This window comes from Theropithecus gelada, chromosome 1 (genome assembly GCF_003255815.1).
Source record: "Theropithecus gelada isolate Dixy chromosome 1, Tgel_1.0, whole genome shotgun sequence".
In the NCBI taxonomy this organism is placed as follows: Eukaryota; Metazoa; Chordata; class Mammalia; order Primates; family Cercopithecidae; genus Theropithecus; species Theropithecus gelada.
Window position 1 is genome coordinate 136,912,317 of NC_037668.1, and position 14,852 is coordinate 136,927,168.

At 52.1% G+C, this 14,852-nt stretch overlaps 5 pseudogenes; all 5 read right to left on the reverse strand.

Moving 5' to 3' along the window:
• Positions 1-734: 734 nt before the first annotated feature.
• Positions 735-853, reverse strand: LOC112616482 (annotated as a pseudogene).
• A 1,697-nt stretch (positions 854-2,550) lies between these two features.
• LOC112616547 lies at positions 2,551-2,669 on the reverse strand (annotated as a pseudogene).
• A 2,320-nt stretch (positions 2,670-4,989) lies between these two features.
• LOC112616608 lies at positions 4,990-5,108 on the reverse strand (annotated as a pseudogene).
• Positions 5,109-7,155: 2,047 nt separating this feature from the next.
• On the reverse strand, positions 7,156-7,274 carry LOC112614874 (annotated as a pseudogene).
• Positions 7,275-12,625: 5,351 nt separating this feature from the next.
• Positions 12,626-12,744, reverse strand: LOC112616623 (annotated as a pseudogene).
• Positions 12,745-14,852: the final 2,108 nt, after the last annotated feature.

Sequence of the window (14,852 nt, forward strand, 5' to 3'; positions counted from 1 at the left end):
AGAAAGAAAGAAAGAAAGAAAGAAAGAAAGAAAGAAAGAAAGAAAGAAAGAAAGAAAGAAAGAAAGAAAGAGAAAGAAAGAAAGAAAGAAAGGGAGGGAGGGAGGGAGGGAGAGAGAGAAAGAAAGAAAGAGAGACAGAAAGAAAGAAAGAAAGAAAGAAAGAAAGAAAGAAAGAAAGAAAGAAAGAAAGAAAGAAAGAAAGAAAGAGAAGGGAAGGAAGGAAGAAAAAGAAAGAAAGAAAGAAAGAAAGAAAATAGAAAAAAGAAGGAGAGAAAGAAAGAAAAGAAAGAAAGAAGGGAAGAAAGAAAGAAGGAAAGAAAGAGAGGAAAGAAAGAGACAGAGAAAGACAGAAAAGAAGGAAAGAAAGAAAGAGAGAAAGAAAGAAAAATAGAGAAAGAAAGAAAAGAAAGAAAGAAAATGAAAGAAAAGAAAAGAAAGAAGGAAATAAAGAAACAAAGAAGAAAGAAAGAAAGAAAACAAATGAAAAGAAGGGAAGAAAAAACAGAGAAAGAAAGAAAGAAGGACAGAAACAAAGAAAGAGAGAGAAAGAAAAGAAAGGACGAAAGAAAGAGAAAGAAAAGAAAAAAAGAAGGAAAGAACAAAAGAGAAAGAAAGGAAGAAGGAAAGAAAGAAAGAAGGAACAAAAGAGAGAAAGAAAGAAAAGAAAGATAGAAAGAGAGAAGACAGAGAGAGAGAAGGATAGAAAGGCAGGTAGAAAAGAAAGAAAACAAGAAAGCCTACAGCACCCGGTATTCCCAGGCGGTCTCCCATTCAAGTACTAACCAGGCCCCACACTGTTTAGCGTCTGACATCAGACGAGATAGGGTGGGTTCAGGGTGGTATGCCCGTAGATGCCGGCAGAGGTGCCTGGCTGCCCCAAGAGCCCAGGCCAGCCATGCCCACTGGCTTCCAGCTGGCACTGTCAGCCCGGGGATGCCAGGCTCATATCCGAACCCCTGAGACGCTCGCCGTCCACCTTTCTCCATATCCCGAGCTCCCAAGATTCCACCACGTCGGGCCCGCTGGGAACAGGTAGTGCTCCAAGACATCAGGGCCGAGGGCCCATGATCCTGGGACATCATCCGGACCTCCGACCTGTTGCGGAGGTATTCTGGATCCCTGGCAGCTCAGGAGCGCCTGTGAGGCACCCTCTTGCCACACCCAGCCAGAGCCATCATGACTGGCCAAGGGCGAACAGGCAACTGAGAGCACGTGGACTTTTTCTTACAATGCCAACACCATGGTCATTTATCCCGACCAAGACCCGGCCAGTGGTCAAGATGGTGTGGGGGCTTGGGGGTTGGGTGGTGGCCCTGCTTTTCCCCAGGCTGGCACTAGAGCCAGCAGCCAGAGGTGGAAGTGATGGGATGTTGCTGCCCAGTGGTGCTTCTGTGGCAAACACCCAAGAAGAGTTCCCTGGCTGCGGTGGAATGGTAGGAGTTCGATAAAGTGGGAGCAGAGTCAGGGGAGGTTGGGAAGCATGGTGACAGTAGGAGGAAGGGATGGAGGGGGGAAGCCACAAAAGCGGACAGCAGCCCAAGCACGGTGGATCATGCCTGTAATCTCAGCACTTTGGGAATCCGAGGCAAGTGGATCACGAGGTCAGGAGATCCAGACCAGCCTGGCTAACATGGTGAAACGCTGTCTCTACTAAAACTACAAAACATGAGCCAGGCGTGGTGGTGGGCACCTGTAGTCCCTGCTTCTCTGGAGGCTGAGATAGGAGAATGGTGTGAACCTGGGTGGCGGAGCTTGCAGTGAGCCAAGATGGTGCCACTGCACTCCAGCGTGGGTGACATAGTGAGATGCCATCTGGAATAAAAAGAAATGAAGGAAGGAAGGAAGGAAGGAAGGAAGGAAGGAAGGAAGGAAGGAAGGAAGGAAGGAAGGAAGATGAAAGAAAGAAAGAAAGAAAGAAAGAAAGAAAGAAAGAAAGAAAGAAAGAAAGAAAGAAAGAAAGAAAGAAAAGAGAGAGAGAAAAAACGAAAGAAAGAAAGAAAGAGACAGACAGAAAAGAAAGAAGAAAGAATGAATGAATCAAATAGAGAAAGAAAAGAAAGAAGGAAAGAAAGAAAGAAGGAAAGCAAGAAAGAAAGAGAGAGAAAGAAAGAAGGAAGAAATTAAGAAAGAAAGAAAAGAAAGAAAGAAAAGAAAGAAGGAAAGAAAGGAGAGAGAAAGAAAGAAAAAACAACAAAAGAAGGAAAGAAAGAAAGAGAGAGAGAAAAAGAAAGGAGAGAAAGAAGAAAGAAAGAGAGGAAGAAAGAAAAGGACGAAAGAAAGAAGAAATAAAGAGACAGAGAAATAATGAAAGAAAAGAAGGAAAGAATGAAAGAAAGAAGAAAGAAAGAAAGAGAAAGAAAGAAGGAAAAGAGAGAGAGAAAGAAAAGAAAGAAAGAAGGAAAGAAAGAGAGAAATAAAAGAAAGAAAACAAAGAAAGAAGGAAAGAAAGAAGAAAGAGGGAAAGAAAGAAAGAAAAGAAAGAAAGAAGAGAGAGAAAGACGGAAAGAAAGGAATGTAGAAAAGAAAGAAAGACAAGAAAGAATGCAAAAAAGTCTACAGCACCCGGTATTCCCAGGCAGTCTCCCATCCAAATACTAACAAGGCTTGACCCTGCTTCGCGTCTGAGATCAGATGACATCTCGCGCGTTCAGGGTGATATGGCTGTAGACACCGGCAGAGGTGCCTGGCTGCCACAAGAGCCTGGCCCAGCCATGCCTGCCAGCTTCCAGCTGGCACCACCAGCCCGGGTTCTCCAGGCTCCAGTCGGGACCCCCGAGCCCCTCGCCTGTGGCCTTCCCCTGGCTCCCGAGATCCCGAGCTTCCACCACATCCGAGCCACTTGGAACAGGGAGTGCTCCGATGTGTCAGGGCCCAGGGTCCATGATCCTGGGACCCCGTTCGGTCCTCCACCATGTTGCAGAGCTATTCTTTTGGATCCTGGCAGCTCAGGAGCTCCTGTGAGGTCCCCTCTTGCCGCACCGACCCAGAGCCGTCAGGACTGGCCAAGTTAGAGCAGACGGCCCAGCCGCTTGTGACCTTTTTCTCACAACGCCCCAACCACGGTCGCTTCTTCCGACCAAGACCCGGCCGGTGGGCAAGAGGGCGTGGGGGTTGGGGGTTGGGGGATGCTCTATTTTTCCCCGGGCTGGCACTAGATCCAGCAGCCTGATCCCCGGAGAGAGGGACTGAGAGAAACCCAGACACACCCCACCAACACCAGAAGCAAATCCACAACCCCACACACAGACACACACAGGCACTTGCACATGGGAACCCACACACTCACGAGCGCAGGCACACAGAAACACACACACACACACACACACACATGCACGCACGCACAAATGGCTTGAAGGAGAGCAACAAAGAGGTGGATGGAGAGATTGAAACTGAGGGAGGGAGAGAGACAGTGATTGAGAGAGACAGGTGATGGGGAGAGGGAAAGACACATACAGAGAGGCAGAGAGACAGGGACAGAGAAAGAGAGAGACACAGAGAGACGGGGGAAGGCGACACAAATATCGTGAGGTGCTGGGGCAAACCCAGAAGAGAGAGGGGGTGGGAGCTAGAGAGTGAGAGCGATAGAGCCTTAGAGAGGGAGCACTCTGCTCCTTTAGGAAGGGCCCTTTTGATCAGGCCAGGATAGCATGGAGGGGGCTCAGACTGGGCCAGAACAGGGTGACCCAGCCGTTCATGCAAGAGGAGCAGCGGAGCACTGTGACGGGTTTTCTCTTGGATTAATTGATTGATTTGGAGGCGGGTTTCATAGGCTCCTTCCTTTCTTGGCACCTCCATGTGCTCTTGGTGTGGTTCGATGGGCCTCTTGATTTGCTGAGGGCGCCAGTCCATTTGGTGGGAGCCATGGCAATGGGCATGCCCACAGGGCCCGAGGCCTGGGTCTGTGGAGTGTCCTTGGGACTGGAGTTTACACGAAGATGGTGGCAATGGGAATCCAGGTGCACAGGGACTGTTTTCCTGGTGGCTGGCGAAACAATGTCCTTAACCTGGATAAAGCAGCCCCTTTGTTCTGGAGCGGAGGTCTTGGCTGGCATGTGTGGCACCCATTGCCCCTACCCGCCCCTTCCCCCAGTTTGGAAGGTTGTGGCGGTGCCTGATGAGTGGATTGAATCACCCGGTCATTCCTGGAGCAGGAAGGCACCACGAATGGCAGGGAACCCACACCTGGGCCTTTGGAGTCCAGCCCCCTGGCTCCTGGCAGAGTGGCGGCGAGGCAGAAGTGGTGGGATTCTGCTGCCCAGTGGTGCTTTCGTGGTGGACCCCCAGGAGTAGGTCCACGGTTGCAGCGGTGGGGTAGACAGGTAATAAAGGGAGAGCAGAGTCAGGGGAGGTTGGGAAGCATGGCGAATGTAGGGGGAAGGGAGGGATGGGGGCAGCCACAAAAGACTACAGCAGGATGGGCAAGGTGGATCACTCCTATAATCCGAGAACTTTGGGAGGCCAAGGCATGTGGATCATGAAGTCAGGAGATCCAGACCAGCCTGGCTAACTCAGTGAAACCCCGTCTCTACTAAAACTATAAAACATGAGGGGGAATCATGGCGGGCGCCTGTAGTCCCAGCTACACAGGAGGCTGAGGAAGGGGAATGGTGTGAACCCGAGAGGCGGAGCTTGCAGTGAGCCGAGGTCATGCCACTGCAATCCAGCCTGGGTGACAGAGCGAGATTCCATCTGGAAGTAAAAGAAGGAAGGAAGGAAGGAAGGAAGGAAGGAAGGAAGGAAGGAAGGAAGGAAGGAAGGAAGGAGGGAGGGAGGGAGGGAGGGAGGGAGGGAAGGAAGGAAGGAAGGAAGGAAGGAAGGAAGAAAGAAAGAAAGAAAGAAAGAAAGAAAGAAAGAAAGAAAGAAAGAAAGAAAGAAAGAAAGAAAGAAAGAAAGAAAGAAAGAAAGAAAGAAAGAAAGAAAGAAAGAAAGAAAGAAAGAAAGAAGAGAGAGAAAGGAAGAAAGGAAGGTGGAAAAGAAAAAAAACAAAAAAGCCTACAGCACCTGGTATTCCCAGACGGTCTCCCATTAAAGTACTAACCAGGCCTGACCCTGCACAGCTTCTGAGATCAGGCGAGATCGGGCACGTTCAGGGTGGTATAGTAGTAGACACCAGCAGAGGCGCCTGGCTGACCCAAGAGCTCAGCCCAACCATGCCCGCCAGCTTCCAGCCAGCACCGTTGACCCCGGGCCGCTGAGCTGGGATTGCGACCGTGGAGCTGCTGGCCAACAGCCTTCCCTCCGGCTCCTGTACTCCCAAGCTTGACCACGTCGCACCCGCTTTGAACAGGGAGTGCTCCAAGGCGTCAGATCCCAGGGCCTACAATCCTGGGACCCCATCTATTCCTCCACCCTGTCATGGAGGTATTCTTTTGGTACCTGGCTGCTCAGGAGTGCTGTGACGGGTTTTGTCTTGGATTAATTGCTTGCTTTGGAGGTGAGTTTCGTAGGCTCATTCCTTTGTTGTCACCTCCCTGTGCCCTTAGTGCAGTGCAGTGGGCCCCTTGATTTGCAGAGTGCGCCGGCCCATTTGGTGGGAGCCGTGGCACCGGGCGTGCCCATGGGGCCTGTGGCCTGGGTCTCTGGCATGTCCTCAGGACTGGAGTATACAAGAAGTTGGTGGCAATGTGAATCCGGGTGCAAAGGGACTGTGTTAATGGTGGCTGGTGAAGCAATGTCCTTCCCCCGGATAAAGCAGCCCCTGCCTTCCAGAGCAGAGGTCTTGGCTGGCGTCTGTGGCACCCGCTGCCCCTGCCCACCCCTTTCCCCGGTGTGGAAGGTTGTGGCAGTGCCCAATGTGTGGATGGAATCACATGGGCATTCCGGGAGTGGGAAGGCACTGCGAACAGCAGGGAACAAGTGCCTGCACATTTGGATCCTGTTCCCTGCTGTCCCGGTCTGGAGTCGGGCTCCTGGCAGGGCAGCAGAGAGGCAGAAGCAGTGGGATGCTGCTCCCCGTGGTGCTTTGGTGGCAGACATCCAGGAAGAGGTCCCTGGTTGTGGCAAGGTTGCAGATGGGCGATATAGGGGGAGTAGAGTCAGGGGAGGTTGAGAAGCTTGGCGACAGTAGGGGCAATTGAGGGAGGGATCAAGCCACAAAAGCCTACAACAGGCCGATCGTAGTGGATCACGCCTGTAATCCCAGCACTATGTGAGGCCGAGGCGGGTGGATCACGATCTCAGGAGATCCAGACCAACGTGGCTAACACAGTGAAATCCTGTCTCTACTGAAAGTACAGAACATGAGCCGGGCGTGGTGGCAGGTGCCTGTAGTCCCAGCTGCCCGCGAGGCTGAGGCAGGAGAATGGTGTGAACCCAGGAGGCGGAACTTGCAGTGAGCCAAGATCGCGCCACTGCACGACAGCCTGGGTGACAGACTGAGACTGCATTTGGAAGAAAAAGAAAGGAAGGAAGGAAGGAAGGAAGGAAGGAAGGAAGGAAGGAAGGAAGNAAGAAAAAGAAAGGAAGGAAGGAAGGAAGGAAGGAAGGAAGGAAGGAAGGAAGGAAGGAAGGAAGGAAGGGAGGGAGGGAAAGAGAGAGAGAGAAAGAAAGAAAGAGAAAGTAAGAAAAAAGAAAGGGAGAATGAAAGAAAGAGAGAAAGAAAGACAGAAAGAAAGGAAGGAAGAGTGAAAGAAAGAAATGAAGAAAGAAAAGAAAGAGAGAAAGAAAGGGAAGAAAGAAAGTAGGAAAGAAGAAAGAAAGAAAGAATGAATGAATGAAAGAAAGGAGAAAGAGAGAAAAAAGAAAAGAAAGAAAGAGGAAAGAAACAAAGAGAGAGAGAAAGAAAGAAAAAAGAAAAAGAAAGAAAGAGAGAAGAAAGAAAAAAGAAAGTAAAAGAAAGTAAGAAGGAGAGAGAGAAAGAAAGAAAAGAATGAAAGAAGGGAAGAAGGAAGAAAGAAAGAAAGAATGAAAGAGAGAAAGAAAAGATAGAAAGAAGAGAGGGAGAAAGAAAGAAAAGAAAGAATGAAGGAAAGAAAGAAGAAACAAAGAGAGAAGGAAAGAAAGAAGTAAATAAAGAAAGAAAGGAAGAGAGAGAAAGAAAGAAAAGAAAGAAGGAAAGAAAGAGAAAAAGAAAGAAAAAACCGAAAAGAAAGAAGAGAGAGAGAGAAGGAAAGAAGGAAGGGAGAAAAGAAAGGAAGACAAGAAAGAATGCAAAAAAGCCTATAACACCCAGTACTCCCAGGTGGTCTCCCATCCAAGTACTAACCAGGCCTGACCATGCTTAGCTTCTGAGATCAAATGAGGTCAGGCACCTTCAGGGTGGTATGGCTGTAGACACCAGCAGAGGTGCATGGCTGCCCCAAGAGCCTGGCCCAGCCATGCCCACCAGATTCCAACCAGCACTGCCAGTCCAGGGACGCCGGGCTCGTATCGGGACCCCCAAGCCGCTCACCCATGCTCTTCCCCTGGCTCCGGAGCTCTCGACCTTCCACCACGTCGGGACCACTCAGAACAGGGAGGGCTCCAAGGCATCAGGGCCCAGGGCCCATGATCCTGGGACCCTGTCCGGTCCTCTGTCCTGTCGTGGAGGTATTCTTTTGGATCCCTGGCCACTCAGGAGCTCCTGTGAGGCCCCGTGTTGCCCCACCCACTCAGAGCTGTCACTGCTGGCCAAGGGAGAATATCTGGCCCAGTCACGCATGGCCTTTTTCTCACAACGCCCTCACCATGGTCACTTGTCCCGACCATAACCCACCCACTGGTCAAGAGGGTGTGGGGGGTGGGGGTTAGGGGATGGCCCTGCTTTGCCCCGGACCAGCATTAGAGCCAGCAGCCTGATCTCCAGTGAGAGGGTCTGAGAGAAACCCAGACAGACCCCACCACCACCAGGAGCAAATCCACAGCCCAACACACAGACACACCTGGGCACTCGTGCGGGGGAACACACACGTGCGCGTGCACACACACAAATGCACACATACAGACACACACACTCACACACACGTGCACGCACACACAATTGGCTTGAAGGAGATCAAGGAAGAGATGGATGGAGAGACTGAAACCAAGGGAGAGAGAGATACAGTGATCGAGAAAGACAGGGGATGTGGAGAGGGAAACAGACAGACTGAGAGGCAGAGAGAGAGGAACAGAGAAAGAGAGAGAGACAGAGAGACAGAGGGAAGGCAACAGAAGTAGGGCGAGGTGCAGGGGCAAATCCAGAAGAGAGAGGTGAAGGGAGCTAGAGAACGAGAGCAATAAAGCCGTGTAGAGGAAGCGCCCTGCTCTGGTAGGCTGGGCCCTTTTGAGCAGGCTGGGATAGGGTACAGGGGGATTGGGCTGGGCCAGAACAGGGTGGCCAGTCCGTCGATGTGAGAGGAGTAATGGAGCACTGAGAATGATTTTGTCTTGGATTTATTGCTTGCTTTGGAGGTGGATTTCATAGGCTCCTTCTTTTGTTTGCACCTCCCTGTGCTCTTGGAGCGGTGCGGAGGGCCCCTTGATTTGCAGAGTGCCCCCACCCATTTGGCAGGAGCCGTGGATATGGGTGTGCCCACGGGGTCTGAGGCCTGGGTCTCTGGCATGTCCTCGGGATTTTAGTTTACATGAGGTTGGTGTCAATGGGAATCCAGGCACACAGGGATGGTTTTTCTGGTGGCTGGCATAGCAATGTCCTTCCCCCAGATAAAAGAGGCTCTGTATTCTGGAACGGAGGTCTTGGCTGGCATGTGTGGCACCAGCTCTCCCTGCCCACCCCTTCCCCCGGTTTGGAAGATTGCAGCAGTGCCAGATGAGTGGATTGAATTGCCTGGGCCTTAAGGGAGCAGGAAGGCACCGCGAACTGCAGGGAACCTGCAACTGCACCTTTGTTGTCCGGCCCCCTGCCCTCCCCGGCTGGAGAAGGTACCCTGGCGGGGTGGCAGCGAGGTGGAAGCAGTGGGATGCTGCTGACCAGTGGTGCTTTTGTGGCGGACCCCCAGCAGGAGATCCCAGCCTGCAGTGGGGGTGTAAGTGGGCGATAAAGGGAGAGTAGAGTCAGGGGAGGTTGGGAAGCATGGTGACAGTAGGGGGAAGGGAGGGAGGGGGATGCCACAAAAGCCTACAGTAGGCCGGGTGTGGTGGATCAAGCCTGTAATGCCAGTACTTTGGGATGTCGAGGCGGGTGGATCACGACTTCAGGAGACCTAGGCCAGCCTGGCTAATACGGTGAAACCCCATCTCTACTAAAACTGCAAAACATGAGCTGGGCGTGGTGACGGGTGCCTGTAGTCCCAGGTGCTTGGGAGGCTGAGGCAGGACAATAGCATGAACCCGGGAGGCTGCAAGGTCGTGTCACTGCACTCCAGCGTGGGTGACAGAGTGAGACTCCGTCTGGAAGAAAAAGAAAGAAAGAAAGACAGAAAGAGAGAGAGAGAGGAAGGAAGGAAGGAAGGAAGGAAGGAAGGAAGGAAGGAAGGAAGGAAGGAAGGAAGGAAGGAAGGAAGGAAGGGAGGGAAAGAAAGAAAGAAAGAAAGAAAGAAAGAAAGAAAGAAAGAAAGAAAGAAAGAAAGAAAGAAAGAAAGAAAGAAAGAAAGAAAGAGGAAAGAAGAGAGAGAGAAAGAAAGATAGAAAGAACGAAAGAAAGGAAGGAAAGAAGAAAGAAAGAGAGAAAGAGAAAGAAAGGAAAGAAAGAAGGAAAGAAAGAAAGAGAGAAAGAAAACAAAGAAAGAAGGAAGAAAGAAAGAAAGAGAGAAAGAAAACAAAGAAAGAAGGAAGAAAGAAAGAAAGAGAGAAAGAAAGAAAGAAAAGAAAGAAAGAAGGGAGAGAGAGAGAAGGAAAGAAAGGAAGATAGAAAAGAGACCTGCCCAGCCATGCGCGCCTGCTTTCAGCCAGCACCGCCAGCCCGGGGCTCGGATCAGGACCCCCGAGCCCCTCGCCTGCGCCATTCCCCCAGTTCCCGAGTTTCCGACGTTCCACCACGTCGGGGCTGCTAGGAACAGGGAGTGCTCTGAGGCGTCAAGGCCCAGCGTCCAGGATCCTGCTCCTTAAGGCAGGGCCCTTTTGAGCAGGCCAGGGTAGGGTGGAGAGAGCTTGGGCTGGGCCAGAACAGGGTGTCCAGGCCGTTCATGCGAGAGGAGCAACAAAGCTCTGTAACGAGTTTTCTCTTGGATTAATTGCTTGCTTTGGAGGTGGTTTTCATAGGCTGCTTCCTTTGTTGGCACCTCCATGTGCTCTTGGTGCGATTCGGTGGGCCCCTTGATTGGCAGATTGCGCCCTCCCGTTTGGTGGGAGCTATGAGAAACAGGCATGCACATGGGGCCTGAGGCCTGGGTCCGTGGAGTGTCCTTGGGACTGGAGTTTACATGAAGATGGCGGCAATGGGAATCCAGGTGCACAGGCACTCTTTTTCTGGTGACTGGCGAAGCAATGTCCTTCCCCCAGATAAAACAGCCCCTGTGTTCTGGAGCTGAGGTCTTGGCTGGCATGTGCAGCACCCGCTGCCACTGCCCACCCCTTCCCCCAGTTTGGAAGGTTGTGGCGGTGCCCGATGAGTGAATCGAATTGCCTGGACATTCGAGGAGCGGGAAGGCACCGCGAACAGCAGGGAACCCGTACCTATGCCTTTAGGGTTCGGCCCCCTGCCCTCCCGGACTGGAGACAGGCTCCTAGTGCTGCGGCGGTAAGGTGGGAGTGGAGGGATTGTGATGCCCGGAGGTGCTTTGGTGGTGGACCCCCAGGAGGAGGTCCCTGGCTGTGGCGGGGTGTAGGCGGGCTATAAAAGGGGAGCAGAGTCACAGGAGGTTGGGAAGCAGGGCGACAGTAGGGGCAATTGAGGGAGGGGGCAAGCCACAAAAGCCTACAGCAAGCCAGGTGCAGTGGATCACACCTGTAATCCCAGCACTGTGGGAGGCCAAGGCAGGTGGATCACGATGTCAAGAGATGCAGACCAGAATGGCTAACACGGTGAAATCCCATCTCGACTAAAACTAAAAAACACGAGCCAGACATGGTGGCGGGTGCCTATAGTCCCAGCTGCTCAGGGGGCTGAGGCAGGAGAATGGCATGAACCTGGGAGGCGGAGCTTGCAGTGAGTGCCACTGCACTCCACCTTGGGTGATAGGGCGAGATTCCACCTGGAAGAAAAAGAAAGGAATGAAAGGAAAGGAAAGAAAAGAAAAGAAAAGAGAGAGAGAGGAAAGAAAGAAAGAAAGAAAGAAAGAAAGAAAGAAAGAAAGAAAGAAAGAAAGAAAGAAAGAAAGAAAGAAAGAAAGAAAGAGAGAGAAAGAGAGAGAAAGAAAGAAAGAGAAAGAAGGAAAGAGAGAGAGACTGAAAGAAAGAAAGAATAGGAAAAAAAGGAAACAAGGAAGAAAGAAAGCGCTAAAGAAAAGAAAGAAAGAAAGAGTGAGAGAAAGAAAGAAAAAGGAAAGAAGAAAGTAAGAAAGAAAGAGAAAGAGAGAAAAGAAAGAAAGAAATGAGAGAGAGAGAAGGAAAGAAATGAAGGTAGAAAAGAAAGACAAGAGAGAAAGCAAAATCCCCACAGTACCTGGTATTCCCAGGTGATCTCCCTTCCAAGTACTAACCAGGCCCGATCCTGCTTAGCTCCAGGGCCCATGGCCCAAGATCCTGGGACCCTGACCGCTCCTTGGCCCTGTCACGGAGGTATTCTTTTAGATCCCTGGCGGATCAGGAGCTCCTGCGAAGCCCCCCTCTAGCCACACCCAGTCAGAGCCATCAGGGCTGGCCAAGGGTGAACAGGCGACCCAGCGGCGCATGGCCTATTTCTCAAAACGTCAACACCCGGGGCTGTGCTTTTGGGGTCCAGCCCCCTGCCCTCCCAGGCTGGAGCCGGGCTCCTGGCAGGGCAGGGGCTAGGCAGAAGCGCTGGAATGCTGTTGCCCGCTGGTGCTTTGGTGGCGCACCCCCAGGAGTTCCCCAGTTGCGTTGGGTGTGTAGGGGCGCGATAAAGAGGGGGAAGACTCAGGGGAGTTTGGGAAGCATGGCGATAGTAGGGGGAAGGGAGGGAGGGGTAAAACCACAAAAGCCTACTGCAGTCCAGGCGCGGTGGATCACGAATGTAATTCCAGCACTTTGGGAGGCAGAGGCATGTGGATTACGATGTCAGGAGATACAGACCAGCCTGGCTCACACGGTGAAACCCCGTCTCTAGTAAAACTACAAAACATGAACTGGGCGTGGTCACGGGAGCGTGTAGTCTCAGCTGCTCGGGAGGCTGAGGCAGGAGCATGGCTTGATCCCGGGAGGCAGCACTTACAGTGAGCTGAGATCGCGCCACGACAGTCCATCCTAGGTGATACAGCGAGAATCTGTTTGGAAGAAAAGGAGAGAGAAAGAGAGAGAGAGAGAGACGAGAGAGAGAGAGAGAGAGAGAGAGAGAGAGAAAGAAAGAAAGAAAGAAAGAAAGAAAGAAAGAAAGAAAGAAAGAAAGAAAGAAAGAAAGAAAGAAAGAAAGAAAGGAAGAAAGAAAGAGAGAAAGAAAGAAAGAGAGAGATGGAGAAAGAAAGAAAGAGAGAGAGAAAGAAAGAAAGAAAGAAAGAAAGAAAGAAAGAAAGAAAGAAAGAAAAGAAGGAAAGAAAGAAGAAAGAAGGAAAGAAAGAAAGAAAAGAAAACAAAGTAAGTTGGAAAGAAAGAAAGAAAGCAAAAAAGAAGAGAGAGAACAGGGAGGAAAAGAAGGTGGAAAAGAAAGAAAGCAAAAAAGCACCCAGTATTCCCAGGCAGTCTCCCATCCAAGTACTAACCAGGCCAGATTCTGCTTAGCTTCTGAGATCAGACAAGATCAGGTGCATTCAGGGTGGTATGGCCGTACATGTTGACACAGGCGCCTGGCTGCCCCAAGAGCTCAGCGCAGCCGTGCCTGACGGCTTCCAGCTGACACCGCCAGCCCGGGGCCACCGGCTCGAATCAGGACCCCTGAGCCACTGGCCCGTGGCCTTCCCCCGGCCCCCGAGATTCCAAGGTTCCACCACTTTGGGTGCGCTCAGAACAGGGAGTGTTCCGAGGCATCAGGGCCCACGGCCCAGAATCCTGCGACCCCGTCCCATCCTCAGCTCTGTCGCGGAGATATTCTTTTGGATCCCAGGCCACTCAGGAACTCCTGCGAGTCCCCCTCTTGCTCCACCTACCCAGAGCCATCAGGGCTGGACAAGGGCGAACAGCCAGTCTAGGCATGTGGCTTTTTTCTCGCAATGCCCCCACCACGGTCGCTTGTCCTGACCAAGACCCGGACAGTGGGCAAGAGGGCGTGAGGGGTTGGGGGTTGGGGATGGCCCTGCTTTTCCCCAGGCTTGCACTATAGCCGGCAGCCTGATCTCCGGCGAGGGTTGCTGAGAGAAACCCAGTCACACCCCACCACCACCAGGAGAATATCCACAGCCGCACACACAGACACACCTGGGCGTTCGCACGCGGGAACCCACACACGCACGTAAACACGCACAGACACACACACACACATGCACGCACACGCAAACAGCTTGAAGGAGAGCAAGGAAGAGATGGATGGAGAGATTGAAACCGAAGGATGGAGAGAGACAGCAGTCAAGAGAGACAGGGGAGGGGGGAGGGAAAGAGACAGACAGAGAGGTAGAGAAAGAGAGAGGGACAGATAAAGAGGGAGAGACAGAGAGACAGATGGAAGGTGACAGAAGGAGGGCGAGGTGCAGGGGCAAACACACAAGAGAAAGGGCGAGGAAGCTACAGAGCGAGAGCGATAGAGACTTGGAGAGGGAGCGCCCTGCTCTGGTAGGCAGGGCCCTTTTAAGCAGGCCGGGATAGGGTGGAGGGGGCATGGACTGGGCCAGAACAGGGTGACCAGGCCGTCCATGCAAGAAGAGCAATGGAGCGCTGAGATGAGTTTATTCTTGGGTTAATACCTTGCTTTGGAGGTGGGTTTCGTAGGCTCCATTCTATGTTGGCACCTCCCTGTGCTCCTGGTGTGGTGTGTTGGGCCCCTAGATTTGCAGAGTGCGCCCGTCCATTTGGCAGGAGCGGTGGAACTGGGCCTGCCCATGGTGCCCGAGGCCTGGGTCTCTGTCATATCCTTGGGGCTGGAGTTTACACGAAGTTGGTGGCAATGGAATCTGGGTGCACAGGGACTGTTTTCCTGGTGGCTGGCAAAGCAATGTCCTTCCCCCGGATAAAGCGGCCCCTGCGATCTGGAGCAGAGGTCTTTGCTGGCATATGTGGCACCTGCTGCCCCTGCCCGCCCCGTCCCCCGGTTTGGAATGTTGCGGCGGCGCCCAATGAGTGCATTGAATCTCCGGGGCATTCTGGGAGCGGGAAGGCTGTACGAACACCAGGGAACCTGTGCCTGCACCTTTATGGACTGGCCCCCTGACATCCTGGGATGGACCCGGGCTCCTGGCATGTCGGCAGCGAGGTGGAAATGGTGGGGGCCTGCTGCCCAGTTGTGCCTTGGTGGCAAATGCCAAGAGGAAGTCACCAGCTGTGGCGGTGTTGCAGGCGGGCAATAAAGTGGGTGCAGAGTCCAGGGGATTTGGGAAGCATGGCGACAGCACAGGGAAGGGAAGGAGGGTTGAAGCCACAAAAGACCACAGCAGGCCGGGCTCGGTGGATCACGGCTGTAACCACAGCAGGGATTCCGAGGAGGGTGGATCATGAGGTCAGGGGATCCAGACCAGCCTTGCTAACACGGTAAAACCCAGTCTCTACTAAAACTACAAAACATGAGCCCGACATGGGGGTGGGCACCTGTAGTCCCCGTTGCTCGGGAGGCTGAGACAGGAGAATGGCGTGAACATGAGAGATGGAGCCTGAAATGAGCCGAGATCACGCCACTGCACTCCACCCTGGGTGATAGAGCGAGACTGCATCTGGAAGAAAAAGAAAGAGAAAGAAAAAGAGAGAAAGAGAGAAAGAGAGAAAGAAAGAAAGAAAGAAAGAAAGAAAGAAAGAAA